Here is a 13,672-nt window from a genome sequence, read left to right on the forward strand (position 1 = left end):
AACAGTGTGTACAAAAACTGATTAATACTTAGAAATGAAAAGAGAGAGAGAAGAATACTAAAAGTTTCACTTCTGTCGTGCGTAGGCTTGCCACACACTGTATTTTTTTTATATATTAACATACATATAATTTGTATGAAAGTAGTAGTCATCTGATGGTGATTGACCAATTAAAAGTTGTAAATGAAGTCCGAAAATACATAGTCTTGATAATATATAAATTCAAATATACTCAGTAAAACAAAGCAACTTTTCATTGGAGAACAATTTTGTTGCTAACTCGCAAAACTAATTTAACTGGAACAACATCAAGTAGCGAGCTGTAAAAGTGTTGCCATCTTTAATAAATACCAAAGAAAGACATTTCAAAAGTTATTATGTAGGTACTCCTAACAAATACTTTTCCATTTTATTTTTCGGGCGTGTATAAAACCCGTGAATACTGAAAGAGATCTCCTTGTTTGTTCCGTATAAATATAATCGTGAATGATATTACACATGACATTTTATGCATCCAAAAAGCGAACATACTTTTATGAAAATAAACTATTATAAGTACATAATTTCTCTTTAATTACCAAGTTATTTAATTAATGCCATTCTTTAACATATTATTTTGAAAACATATGAAACTGCTTATTGTGGTTTAAAGCCAATGAAATCACCTAGATTTCACAGTTAATCCCACATTTTTGAATTATAAAAAATGGCAAGTGATCGTTCAAGACATTTTTGCAAACTTGGCATAATATGCCAAAAATCAAAGACGGTTCAATGTTTCTCTTGGTTAGAAGTGAAGAATTTTAAGAAATAAATATATATTTTAGAAGGCAATGTTTTCTGGAGTATATTTGCAGCATATTTAATTACTTCATCAAGTAAATGAAAAAAAAACATTCTAAGGCGTCAGGCATTCAATGAAAGCCTTCAATATTCACCGACCAATGTTTGTTTGGTTAGACGGAAAGTCTCCAATATACATACAGTCCGTCAAGAAAGTAAAAACATTAAATAAAATTGAGCTAAAATTTCCAGGACCTTCTATGACAACACCGAATTACACAAATTTTAAAACAAATTCTAGCAGATTAAAATGTTAAAATGTTTACAAAGATCAATTGCATACTTCAATTTTCATCGAGTTTTTTTTATTATTTATGCTTATCATATTGTTTTAATTTATATTTAACAAACCTTTCAAAAAAATTAAAAACCTTTCCTTTCAATTTTCAAAAAAAATATTATAATAAGAATCATCTCCTTTTAAAAAGTAACACTAATTTTTTAACACCATTTGAAATTGATGTGTTAGATTTTAAAACCCTAAAAGTTCGCAGCGCTCTCCACGTTTGCGTACAACTTTTTGATAGACTGTACATCGACAGTTTTTCCTCCCCTAGCTGATCCGGCACAGCAACATTTACTCGTACTAACACCCCGTGGCTGGACGTGACCGGAATACCAGAGAAATGGGGTTTTAATAGAGGTATATATCTATTTGCGGATAATCTGAAAGGAGAGTCTGATTGCAAGCACGCCGAGAACCCAGTTTCCTTCAAAACGGGAGATAGTATATTTTAAAGTATTTTCACAACGTTTTCCACAAAACAGGACGTATGAATTTGAAACTTCATGCTTAGCCAATGTGCGCGACAGGTTGTTTGAAGCATCCCATTAGCAAATTAAATTTATAAACTATTAAAATTTGTACAACTATTGATACAAAATATTAATTCTTTATCCGAATTTGGTTTTGACGTGACAAGTGATTCAAAAATTTGAAATTATGTATGGTTTACATAGATAGTTAATTTTTTTATTAGATCAACAATTGCTTGCGGAAAAGTTAACCAAGATAGAACTTTTAATAATTAATTAATTTGGATATTACAAAAAAAATCGTAAATCTTAAACGGTAGACGGTTAGACGGTAAACAGTGGTAAAACAATTTAGTGAAATTCCTTACTAAAGAATAAAAAAAAACTCTGTTGAAAATGCACTAATAATAATAATATTTGAATGATTTGTATAGCATTGTTTTTGTGCAAAATTACCACGTTCAGCACCCGGATGACGTCACGTACCCCCCGAATTTTATTTGGATTGCGATCGTTTTGACGAATTCTTAAAAATATTCTTAAACTTTTAGAGTTAATTTAACCATCAAATCGAATTTAAAAAAAAATTGAAGTTCAAATGTGGATGTAATTTTTTTTTTTTCAAAATTGTCTCAAATCTTTATTAAATAAATTGCGTTTTCTTCTGCCCATTTGGCAAAGTATGCATTGCGACATGAAAATAGTTGCCTGGATTAAAAATTCCAGGCAGGAAAAACCGTGCAAATATTATGACGATAGGCTCATCGTTCGATTCATTAGCGTGATCATTCAAAGTTTCAGGTTCTATTAACAAAATAGTAGCATTTTTAATGATTATTTGGATTAGGTAGATAGCGAAAATCAATTTTAAGCAGTTGTTAGATGAATTACTCAACCTAATTGTAAATACAAATCACAAGGTAGGAATTTAAAAAAATATATGGATACTTCAAAAATCCTTTTCTTACATTTTGCAGAAATGGCAGAGTAAACCCAGTACAGTAATCCTTTCTTAAGGCCCAAATCCACTTCTGAACTCTCGCCAGATAGTAGCTAGAATACAAAATTATTTATGATCCTTTAATATTGCCTCCGGGGAAGCCTATAGAACTTCTGATAAAGGATCGGTTATTTTAAAAGCAGCAATAAGAACGAGTATCCAGTCTTTTGTTGTTGTATTTTTTTGCCCCGCAGCAATGATGTTTTTTTCATGTCGGTTGTGTTGTTCGAGCACATGGATGTCTCAAACCAATTTTGTGGAATTGTGATGTATTTAGGAACTTTTATTAGATTATTTTCTCGTGCAGAAATTTTCATTTCAACTCTATTTTATTACGATCGAACTTAGATCAACAAAACAAAGGTCAGGCTTAAGAAATTTGAATGTCGGATCAATAAATAATGTTGTCGTAAAGAAGGTATCACAAAACCAAAATTTTTGCTCAATGGTGAAATTTATCGTAAAGAAGATAAATTTTATTTTTTGTTACAAAGCATTTGCTTTGTGATGTGAAATTTAAATTTAAAATAAAACGTAAATAACTTTGTAAACACTAGTTTTATTTATTACTAGCTGTAACCCTTCACGCGATGCTATGGCCCAGTCTGTGTGTTCAGATAGAAAAACAATAGCTTGCTTTAAGGCGATGCACTACGTTGTGTAATATTTTAAATTGAGCCGCTATCAATAACAACCATTACGTAGATGGCGATAAGGTTCAAATTCGCGCTTAACACCATCCGCCTGTTTTGATTTATGCAAGAAAAAAACATGGCCAAAAAGTGCCTTCTTCGGCAAATCGAAAATGGGTTCGTAAGTAGGAGATTTTGAACTTTAAAGCAGTTTTCATAGGCCTTTACATTATTTTTTCTGGGCTTATAAAAAGACTTATCTAAAAAGTACTCGTTTATTTCAAAGGCCAAGATGTATTATACTCGCAGTATTTAATTAAAGCATCTGAAACATTTCTAGGCGACCAAATTTTCAAACCAAAAACATATGATTTTGCATTACTACGTATGGCATCGCCTTAACATCGGATAGCGCTTTTTCTCAAAAAAACTTATTTTTCAAAAAATCAAATTTTTACCTGTCACAGGTGGCATTTATATAATATAAGTTTATGCGTAATCGAATTCAACGTTGTGTCAAAATTTCAAAGCAATAAATAAGATTTTAGATTTTGAACAAACGAACATTTACATTTTTATTTATAAAGTAACTAGTTGTACTCCGCCACGCATTGTTGTGACTCAGATAGATAAATAATACAGAATGTTGCTTTCACGTCCAACAGATGGCGCTGTTTTTAAATAAAAGCATCTTTGTCAAATAGATGGCGCTATTTTTCAAAACGTATATTTTTACCTGTCACAGATAATATCTATATAATATAGATATATAAAACATTTGCGTAATAAAATGCATATAATATCTACATAATATAGGTATATAAAACATATGCGTAATAAAATGCATATAATATCTATATAATATAGGTATATAAAACATATGCGTAATAAAATGCATATAATATAGGTATATAAAACATATGCGTGATAAAATGCATATAATATCTATATAATATAGGTATATAAAACATATACGTAATAAAATGCATATAATATCTATATAATATAGGTATATAAAACATATGCGTAATAAAATGCATATAATATCTATATAATATAGGTATATAAAACATATGCGTAATAAAATGCATATAATATCTATATAATATAGGTATATAAAACATATGCGTAATAAAATGCATATAATATAGGTATATAAAACATATGCGTAGTAAAATGCATATAATATCTATATAATATAGGTATATAAAACATATGCGTAATAAAATGCATATAATATAATAATAATAATAATAATAATAATAAAAACGTTTATTTGACAATAATTTTTTACATGTTTGCATATAGTTTGTACACATACATTTAGATGATTATATTGTCAAAAGGGCAACTGCTCAGCTGTACATTCCGGATTTCTCCGGGAATGTAGCTGGTTTTCAGCAGTGCCTTTAATATAATGTGTTATAAATCGATAAATACAAATTTCTTTAAAATAAAATAAAATATAAATTCAGGATTAAATTTACATAAAATACATAGATAAAAATAAAAAAAATAATAATCACAAGTAGGTGTCCCTTTCATTTTAAATTCAATCAATTATGATGTTGTGCGGTTGACTGTGCTGTCAGCAACCATTCGCTGCAGAGCTTCTTAAAGCACTGCAACGATGTTGTTGTTCGAATAGGCAGTGGTATTTTATTCCAAAGTTTTGACGATGAGTAGCTAAAACTACCCTCAAAAACAGCAGTTTTATGTTTGGGGAGAACAAGTAAATGGTCTCTTTGGCGTGTACTATGTGCATGTGAGTCACGGGACCACTGCAGTCTGTCAAACAGATAGGAAGGAACCTTTGAATTCATCAAGTTGAACAGTTGACACATTTGATGTAACTTCCTTCTGTTCGACATATTCAGTATTCGATGCCGATAGAGGTAAGGCGAGATATGCTCGCGTCTCGGGACATTATAGCAATATCGGACACATGCATTTTGGACTCGTTGTACTTGTTTTTGGGTTTTTTTCAATAAAGATGGACCGTAAACTGAGTCTCCATAGTCCAATATTGAGAGAACAAGACTATCAGTAATAATCTTGCGTAGTTTCACTGATATGTTATCTCTTATATTGTACAATAGACGAAGCCTCGAGTAGCACCACTGTGACCTGTTTTTAACATGTTCATCATACCTCAATCTACCGTCCACCATTATTCCAAGGTTGCGCGCAGCATCAACAAAGGGAACGGTGGTTTCATGTATTTTTACAACATGTCCTCCATTTTTTACGCATGATATTTTTTGCTTAGTTCCCATTAATAAAGCAACAGTTTTTTGAGGATTGAGAAGTAACGCGTGCTCCTTTGCCCAACTGCAAACTCTACGTAGGTCACCATTTACCATATCCACTGCCACATGAGTTTTACTTACGTCAAACGATAAATATAGTTGTGTGTCATCAGCATACATGTGCGAACCACAGTGTTCAATAGATTGCATCATGTCAGCGGTATATATAGCAAAAAGCAATGGCCCTAGTATCGATCCCTGGGGTACCCCTCTTGTTATTATAATGTCAGATGAATATTTTAGAGTCCCATTACTATCCTTGCAAACTGTGCGCTGAGTTCTATCTTTGAAGTAATTTTGAAACCATTTTATTGCTTCATCGTCAAAACCAAAGTAACGCAACTTTGCAATAAGTAATGGAATGCTCAGTAAATCAAATGCCTTAGAGAAGTCCAGCAGAACTAGTATCGAGGCTTTGCCTGCATCAGTGGAGGCAAGAATATCATCTGTAATACATTGCAGAGCTGTTGTAGTGCTGTGGCCTTTACGAAACCCCGATTGATGACGAGGTATAATCCCGCATGTTTCAGCGTAGACTACTGTTTGCTCAAACACAACTTTTTCGAGTACCTTGGATAATGCTGGTAATATGCTAATCGGTCTGAGATCACTAATACTTGAAATTGGTTTCTTTTTCGGAATTGGTGTGACTAAACCATTTTTCCACAGTGCTGGAACTATACCTGTCCGTAATGATTGGTTAATAATGGTTGTTATAGTGCTGAGTGCATACGGAAGTATGAGTTTAATCATTGAGATACTTATTTTATCGCAACCGATAGCGTTTGATTTGATAGTATGAATGTGTTTTGATATTGTAGTTTCATCAACTATTTGAAGTGAAAATGATTTTGCTATAGAGTGATTTTGTGTATTATAATGGTTGACTAAAATTGGACTATGTTCTAGATTTTGACTGTGATTAATAAAATGATTATTTATGGCTTCTGGGTCATTTAAATGTGTTGGTATATCTCCGACTTTGTCTTTAACATGAAGGCAATTTTCTAAAGATTTCCAGAGTTTTTTTGAGTCATGTACATTATTATTGATGTTATATTCAAAAAATGCTTTTTTTTCTCTTTTCATGGAAGAGGTTACTAGATTTCGTAATTGTTTATAATAAGTGTAGTGTGAGTCTAATTTTGATTTTAAATACCTGATATACGCGCGATCTCGAATTTTCATCATATATTTAATGACATCTGTTATCCAAGGTTTGTGTTTGTCTTTAATGGTTATTGTCTGTTTTGGTGCATGCGTATCGTAGATATTCAATACGTACGCATTGAAGTGTGTGACCATACTGTCAACATCATTCAAAGCGCTTATGTGTTGCCATGGCCCGTTAGCCAAATCGGCATTTAGCCTATTCATGTCTATGTCTTTAGTGTTTCTGTAAGTTATTGTTTTTGGTATATATTTTGGTTTTGAAAATTTTAAGTCGCATATAACTAAACCATGGTCGCTTATAGTTTTATAATGGTAAATTTGTGTACGTGTAACTATTTCAGGTTTATTAGTGAATACCACATCTATAAGTGTCGAGGAAGTACCTGTTACTCTTGTTGGTTCGTTTACAGTTGGCGACATATTAAATGCTTGCAATGCATCTATTAACTTTTTTGCATCCGGTTCCTGTTTGTTTAATAAGTTTATATTTAAATCGCCAAGTAAAAAAAGTGTTTCACACTGAAACATGTGGTCAGATAAATTATCACTGATACAATCGATTGCGTCATTGACGAGGTTTTTACAAGTTCTGTATGCTGTGCCTAAACATATATCGATATTCGGAGCCTTAATTTTAAGCCACATTTGTTCCAAGTACTTGTTTTCGTGTGGTAGTATAACGCTTGATAATTCACGACGTACATAGAAACCAACACCTCCCCCACGTTTAGGACGAGGGGAAAGATATAAGTTATAACCCGGAATTGCTCTATCAGTTGTACCTCTGCTCGCATCAATCCAAGTTTCGTTCAAGGCTAATGCATCGATTTCGTGTTCTCTAATATAGATACATAGATCATCAAAGCCTGTACCAAGCGATTGTGCATTTAGAAAACCAATAGTCAGTCTACGTTTTTTATTATTATTTGGAGCCATTTATGTAATATGCAATCATCTTGAATGGTAAAGACAAGATATTGTAATATACAGTATTTGAACATAGAGAAGTTGAATGAAATAACAACATGGATAATTTAAGCAAACACAGCACAAGATTTAAATAATCTGGAGGTAATAAATAAAACATAAGGTTTTTAGCGCATGAGAAGTTAATGTAATGAACGTGTAGGAATTGTAAGATAAAGAGACATAAGAATAGAACAGAAAAAATAAAGTTGGAACTCAATACCACTGCAGGTCCGGTAAAATTAATAATATAATATGGTTGCCATAATGTCACACTACGCGCATAACAACAGCAATATAATAAATCGAGATCATCAATATTGGTAATACTTCGTATATTCTGGTGTACAATTTTTAGACTGTACGATTCCCAACAGTATTTATTTATGTCTTTAGGATTATCAACTACATAATTGTTGCATGTGAGCATAGATTCATCGGGAATTTCAAAAGAATGTTGGATCATTTTTAGAGTAAGTTATCTGTAAGTAAACCCACACGGTAATATTAATTTGGGATGGTAAATTTATGTTTTTGATGTGTGAACAAAGAGTACATAAGTTTGGTTGCTCAGTTATTGACATAAAATAATATACATGAATTATTGTAATACATAAATTGTGAGAAAACATTAGCCATTTCATGTTCTTCGAATGGTACAAATAAAAATTGCAATTGGTATTAGTGGTGAATTGAGGGTTAGCTAGTAATTTCTTATAATAAGGAAGTAAAGTAGCGGGGTCAGAGAGACACAATGATATAGTTGTAAATTTGTCATATAAGAATTTCCTGATAATGTGTGGGTAATATAAATGCACCACGATGTTAATAATTAAATTATTAATTGAAATGTCTGACATCGTGCGTATTTGGGGATTGAACAATGCAATATTGTAGTATTTTTTTGAAAGGAATAGAAATATCATGAAATATAGGAACACTCTGATTAACATTTTGAAAAGGGATACAGGTAGTATGGGTATGATTGCATTTGTGAGTCATAGTGCAAGTAAGATATTCTCAGAGGTGATATGTATAGCTCTCGATTCCGTGGTTTGGCGTATATATACTCGTCCCGCTTTTACCCATACGAATGCAAATTTTTTATCAATAGCCGTCTTCTTCGCTAGGTAAAGTAGGCGTTTATTTGTTGAAGTCAGGTGTTCCGATATATATACCGGCGTGCGCGGTCCGGAGAGTCCTATTGAGGTCGTGTTGAGTTTGTCTTCCTTAGTCACAGCATTCATATTGTACCTTTTTACATCGTTTAAAAAGACATCTCTTAAGTGAACGTGCTTAAACCGCACAATTATAGGTCTGGTTTTTTGGGGGATTGTCTTACCCGGAGACCTATAGCTGGTCTCAATGTCATTTTTCGTAGTGTTTGTTTTTATTTCTTGATTTATGTTAAATAAAATATTTGCCAAATTCTCACCTTCAACCTCCGGTATACCTCTTATTTCGGCGGCAAAATTTTTTTGTTGCCGATCTTGATCGTCGATCTTTAATTCGAGCATAGTTAGTTTTGCCTCGAGTTCTGTGTTTTTTTTTTGAATGGAGTCTATGCTTTGTAGTTTTATCAGAGATTTTTTAAAGTCTTCTTCAAATCCCTCCATTTTGCTATTAAAGAATGTTAGCGAGGCCTTGAAGTCCTTGAATTCATCGAACATTTCGTATAATTTCGTCTGGACATTCTTGAATCCCTGTAGCTCAGTCTTGATTTGACGTAATTCATGTGTAATTAGGTCGAGCTGTGTTTCACCTACTTTAGTGGTGCTGGCCGCTGGGGTCTCCTTACTGGAAATAGAAGTAGAACGCGCCGTACTGCGCGTTTCCGTCTTGCAGCCAGTGCATTTGGTATTATTGCGTTTTTCTTGGGAGAGTTTTCGGTAATGACCTTCACTTACGCCACCGCAGGCGAAATGTAGACTCTCCTTGCAGGAGGAGCACCAGAACATTGATTCCCTCGTGAGTATGGGTTCCGGGCACTTGCTGCAGGTGGTGCTCTCCATATTGCAGGGAGTTATTATGTATTACACTGAACAATCGACACAGAAACTGAGTTGTAAAAAAATTATATTTTAGTATTACAGTTTTGAAGGATTTGTATTAGAATATTATATTTAGTTTATTTTGTTGTTAGATTTAATATCACATTTATTTTTAAAATTACAGTATATATTTGATTTAGTATTGGATTTATTTTGTATGATTTATTGGATTGCCATCTGTTGGACAAAATGTAAATCAAACTTCACAACGTAAAAAATAAAAAATAAATGTTTACTCTGGGTTTCGAACTCACGTCCCAGGAAGGTAGATCGGAATGTGTCGGCGCCTCTCACCACGCTGCCAAGTACCGATACACAATTAGCGTGATTTAATCCAATATAACTGGTAGACTTGCGAAATAGTCGTACAAAAGGTCTAAATTGTGGTTTAGTTGTTTGACACTTATATAACGACTGTTTTTTTTTAAAAATAAATCATGAAATTCACGTTCGCGCACAACGGGTTCACTGGTTTAGTAGTAATTATTTTTAATGTTTGTTATTTAGATTCACTTTTCACTATGTTTATTACGATTGTTTGTTACCTTCTTTTGTATGTCAGAAGGTGTTGATATAAAACACAAATTTAATGTCGGTTTGTCGTTTTTTAGAATAGCGCAGCTCACAGATAGTGCGCAAACGCAAAAATGATTATATTCACTTGAATTCTAACTTTAATTCTAACTTTAAGATTGTTTTATTTTCAAATTAGTTTATAGTAAAATGAAATGCGACTGGTCGGTAGGTAGTATTTTTGTATCTGATAATTTTGTATCTATATAATATAGGTATATAAAACATATGCGTAATAAAATGCATATAATATCTATATAATATAGGTATATAAAACATATGCGTAATAAAATGCATATAATATCTATATAATATAGGTATATAAAATATATGCGTAATAAAATGCATATAATATAGGTACATAAAACATATGCGTAGTAAAATGCATATAATATCTATATAATATAGGTATATAAAACATATGCGTAATAAAATGCATATAATATCTATTTAATATAGGTATATAAAACATATGCGTAATAAAATGCATATAATATCTATATAATATAGGTACATAAAACATATGCGTAATAAAATGCATATAATATCTATATAATATAGGTATATAAAACATATGCGTAATAAAATTCATATAATATCTATATAATATAGGTATATAAAACATATGCGTAATAAAATGCATATAATATCTATATAATATAGGTATATAAAACATATGCGTAATAAAATGCATATAATATCTATATAATATAGGTATATAAAACATATTCGTAATAAAATGCATATAATATCTATATAATATAGGTATATAAAACATATGCGTAATAAAATGCAACGTTGTGTTAAAATTTTAATGCAATCGGTGAAGAACATTCGCAGAAATTTCATTCAAACGAACATTTACTTTTTTTATACAGATAGAAGATAGATACTTAATGCCAGATTTCTAATAGTAGTTTTTGCTGAGTATTACACTGACCTGATGAAGCTACGGTTGTAGCGAAACCTTGTAAGATTAGGTTAAAGAAAAAACAGTGGTTCACTTCTGCAATTATTGCGAAATCCTTTTGTGGCAATTTTAATATTTAATTTTTATTTATTTTATTTGCATTGATATTAAATTATTACATATACATTATTTTTTGTTGTTTGTACATCTAACTTACTCTTCGATTTTTTAAAGTTAAATGTTAAAAGTTTTTGATGTTTACATAAATATAAATAATTTTTTTTACATAAATGAAATAATCGTGTATTTTATAATAATTTAATTTATTTTTGAATAATGTAATAATTAATTAATTGCAGCTCATTATAATATTTTTGTCTATACGTACTTATTTGTCTATACTTGTTTGTCTATTTTTAAAGTTATTCATTAGAATTTTTTAATTTTTTTATTATAGCTACTATAAACATTACACGTACAAAATATGATGTTAAATATATGTGTAATAAGTTGTATTTCTTAGTCCTCCTCACTAGGGTGATGCGGACCAAAGTTATTCATTTCTGTTTAATTAGTTATCTACGTCGTTTTTAATGTTTTGTTCAGAGTTTTATCATTAATCTCTTTCAGCCAGATTTTTATTCTTGATTTGTAATCGTTCAAATTTTCTATATATTGTGGAGCTTAATATAAATATAATTTCATTGCCCGAACGTGGTTTTATGACTTGGAATATTTTTTATGTCATTGTGATTTGACCTCGTTTGATGAATACGCGGTATTTTAGAGGATTCAGTATGTTTGAATAGTTTCAATAATATATTTGTTGTACATTTGGTACATCAAAACTATTGAAAATTTCAATCGAAAGCGTTCTTATGGGTACTTTCATTATGGTCTTTGTGATTCCTTTTTGAATTGTGTTCAGGTTATGTATATATTTAGATACTATAATATATAATAATAACCTAGCATTTATATAGCGCAGTTTTGTGTTGTTTCACTTCAAGTGCGCTTAGCTATAATAAACTTAAAAATAAAATTTCCTTTTGTGTTTCTTTAAAAAAATTAATAACATAATATGAAATAAAGAATAAACGGTTTACACAAAAGCAGAGAATAAAATTTAACAATAACAGTCCTATTTTAGTAGAGGACGACAATAAAAGACAATAACAGTGCACGAAAAATAAGAAATTTAAATTTAAAATATTATATAAAACAGGAAAACATTAAAATATTATATAATAGGTGGACATTAAACATAAAAGTACAATAAGGAGGAAACCGAAACCAAACAATTACCGGAAACTTCAAAACCTAGCTTATTATAGTATATTGAAAAGAAGCTTAGATTCATGAGAATATAAATGATTTTTATATTATTAAATATGATTTTTTGAATAATTTTGTTTTTAAAACCCGTTTAAATTCAGCCAAATTTTGTATATTGGTAAGGGCTGGGGGAAGTTTATTCCAAATGAGTGGGCCAGCTACACGAAAAGAGCGATCATAGTAAACAGCTCGATTTGACCGAGAAATTTCGATTAAACGATTGGTAACATCTAGATCTGCTGACCTCAGAGTAAGCTGTCTATCGCTTAGGTTTTGTCGGACACATAATTCCGATATATAGGCTGGCGCCATTCCCTGCAATGCTTTGAAGGTCATTAAGCAGATCTTGAACTCTATTTTTTCAGGGCATCGAAGCCAATGAAGACAATCCCTTAGAAGCGGGGTTATACGACAATGCTTAGATTCACCAAAAATCATTCTCGCCGCAGCATTGAAAACGGACTGGATTCTGTTGAATTGTTTTTTAGGTAGGCCAGCATATATGCACTATTACAATAGTCCGTACGTGAGACAACGAACGAATTTATGAGTGATTTAGCTCCATCATATATACTGCAGATCCCCATGCTATAATTCCATATTCAATACGAGAATGACATAAGGCGTAATATATTTTTTTTCATGTCCTTTTTATTTACCACATTTCTTAGATTTTAAAGAACTATATCAGTTTTGTAAGTTTTTCCGTTGATTTGTAGGTCCCATATAAGATTTTCATCAATTACTACCCCGAGATATTTTATGCTTTGCGATTTTTCTGTAGTTGGGCATTGACATTAAACATTATGTCTATCGCATTCGTGTAATTTTGTTCGAGTGATTTTACTGGTTGGCCCCTTAAATTAATTGAAAATATTATATATTTAGTTTTGCTTATAGGTAAGTGAGTTAATTTTTAGTCAATTTTGAAGTGAACTGTTCAGCCACATTAAAAAATGTTTCCATCCAGTTTTCTTCGGTATTATCAGCAAAGCTGATTATGTTTCCTTTAATGTTAAGGTTAGTGATATTTATCCTTAAACCATTGGTTTTGAAACATGACGATCCTTTTTGATTAAACAGAGTATTTTATTTTCATATGAATAAAAGTAGTGTTTGAAAAA

Source organism: Hesperophylax consimilis, chromosome 15 (genome assembly GCF_061612785.1).
Source record: "Hesperophylax consimilis isolate HC1 chromosome 15, BYU_Hcon_1.0, whole genome shotgun sequence".
Classification (NCBI taxonomy): domain Eukaryota; kingdom Metazoa; phylum Arthropoda; class Insecta; order Trichoptera; family Limnephilidae; genus Hesperophylax; species Hesperophylax consimilis.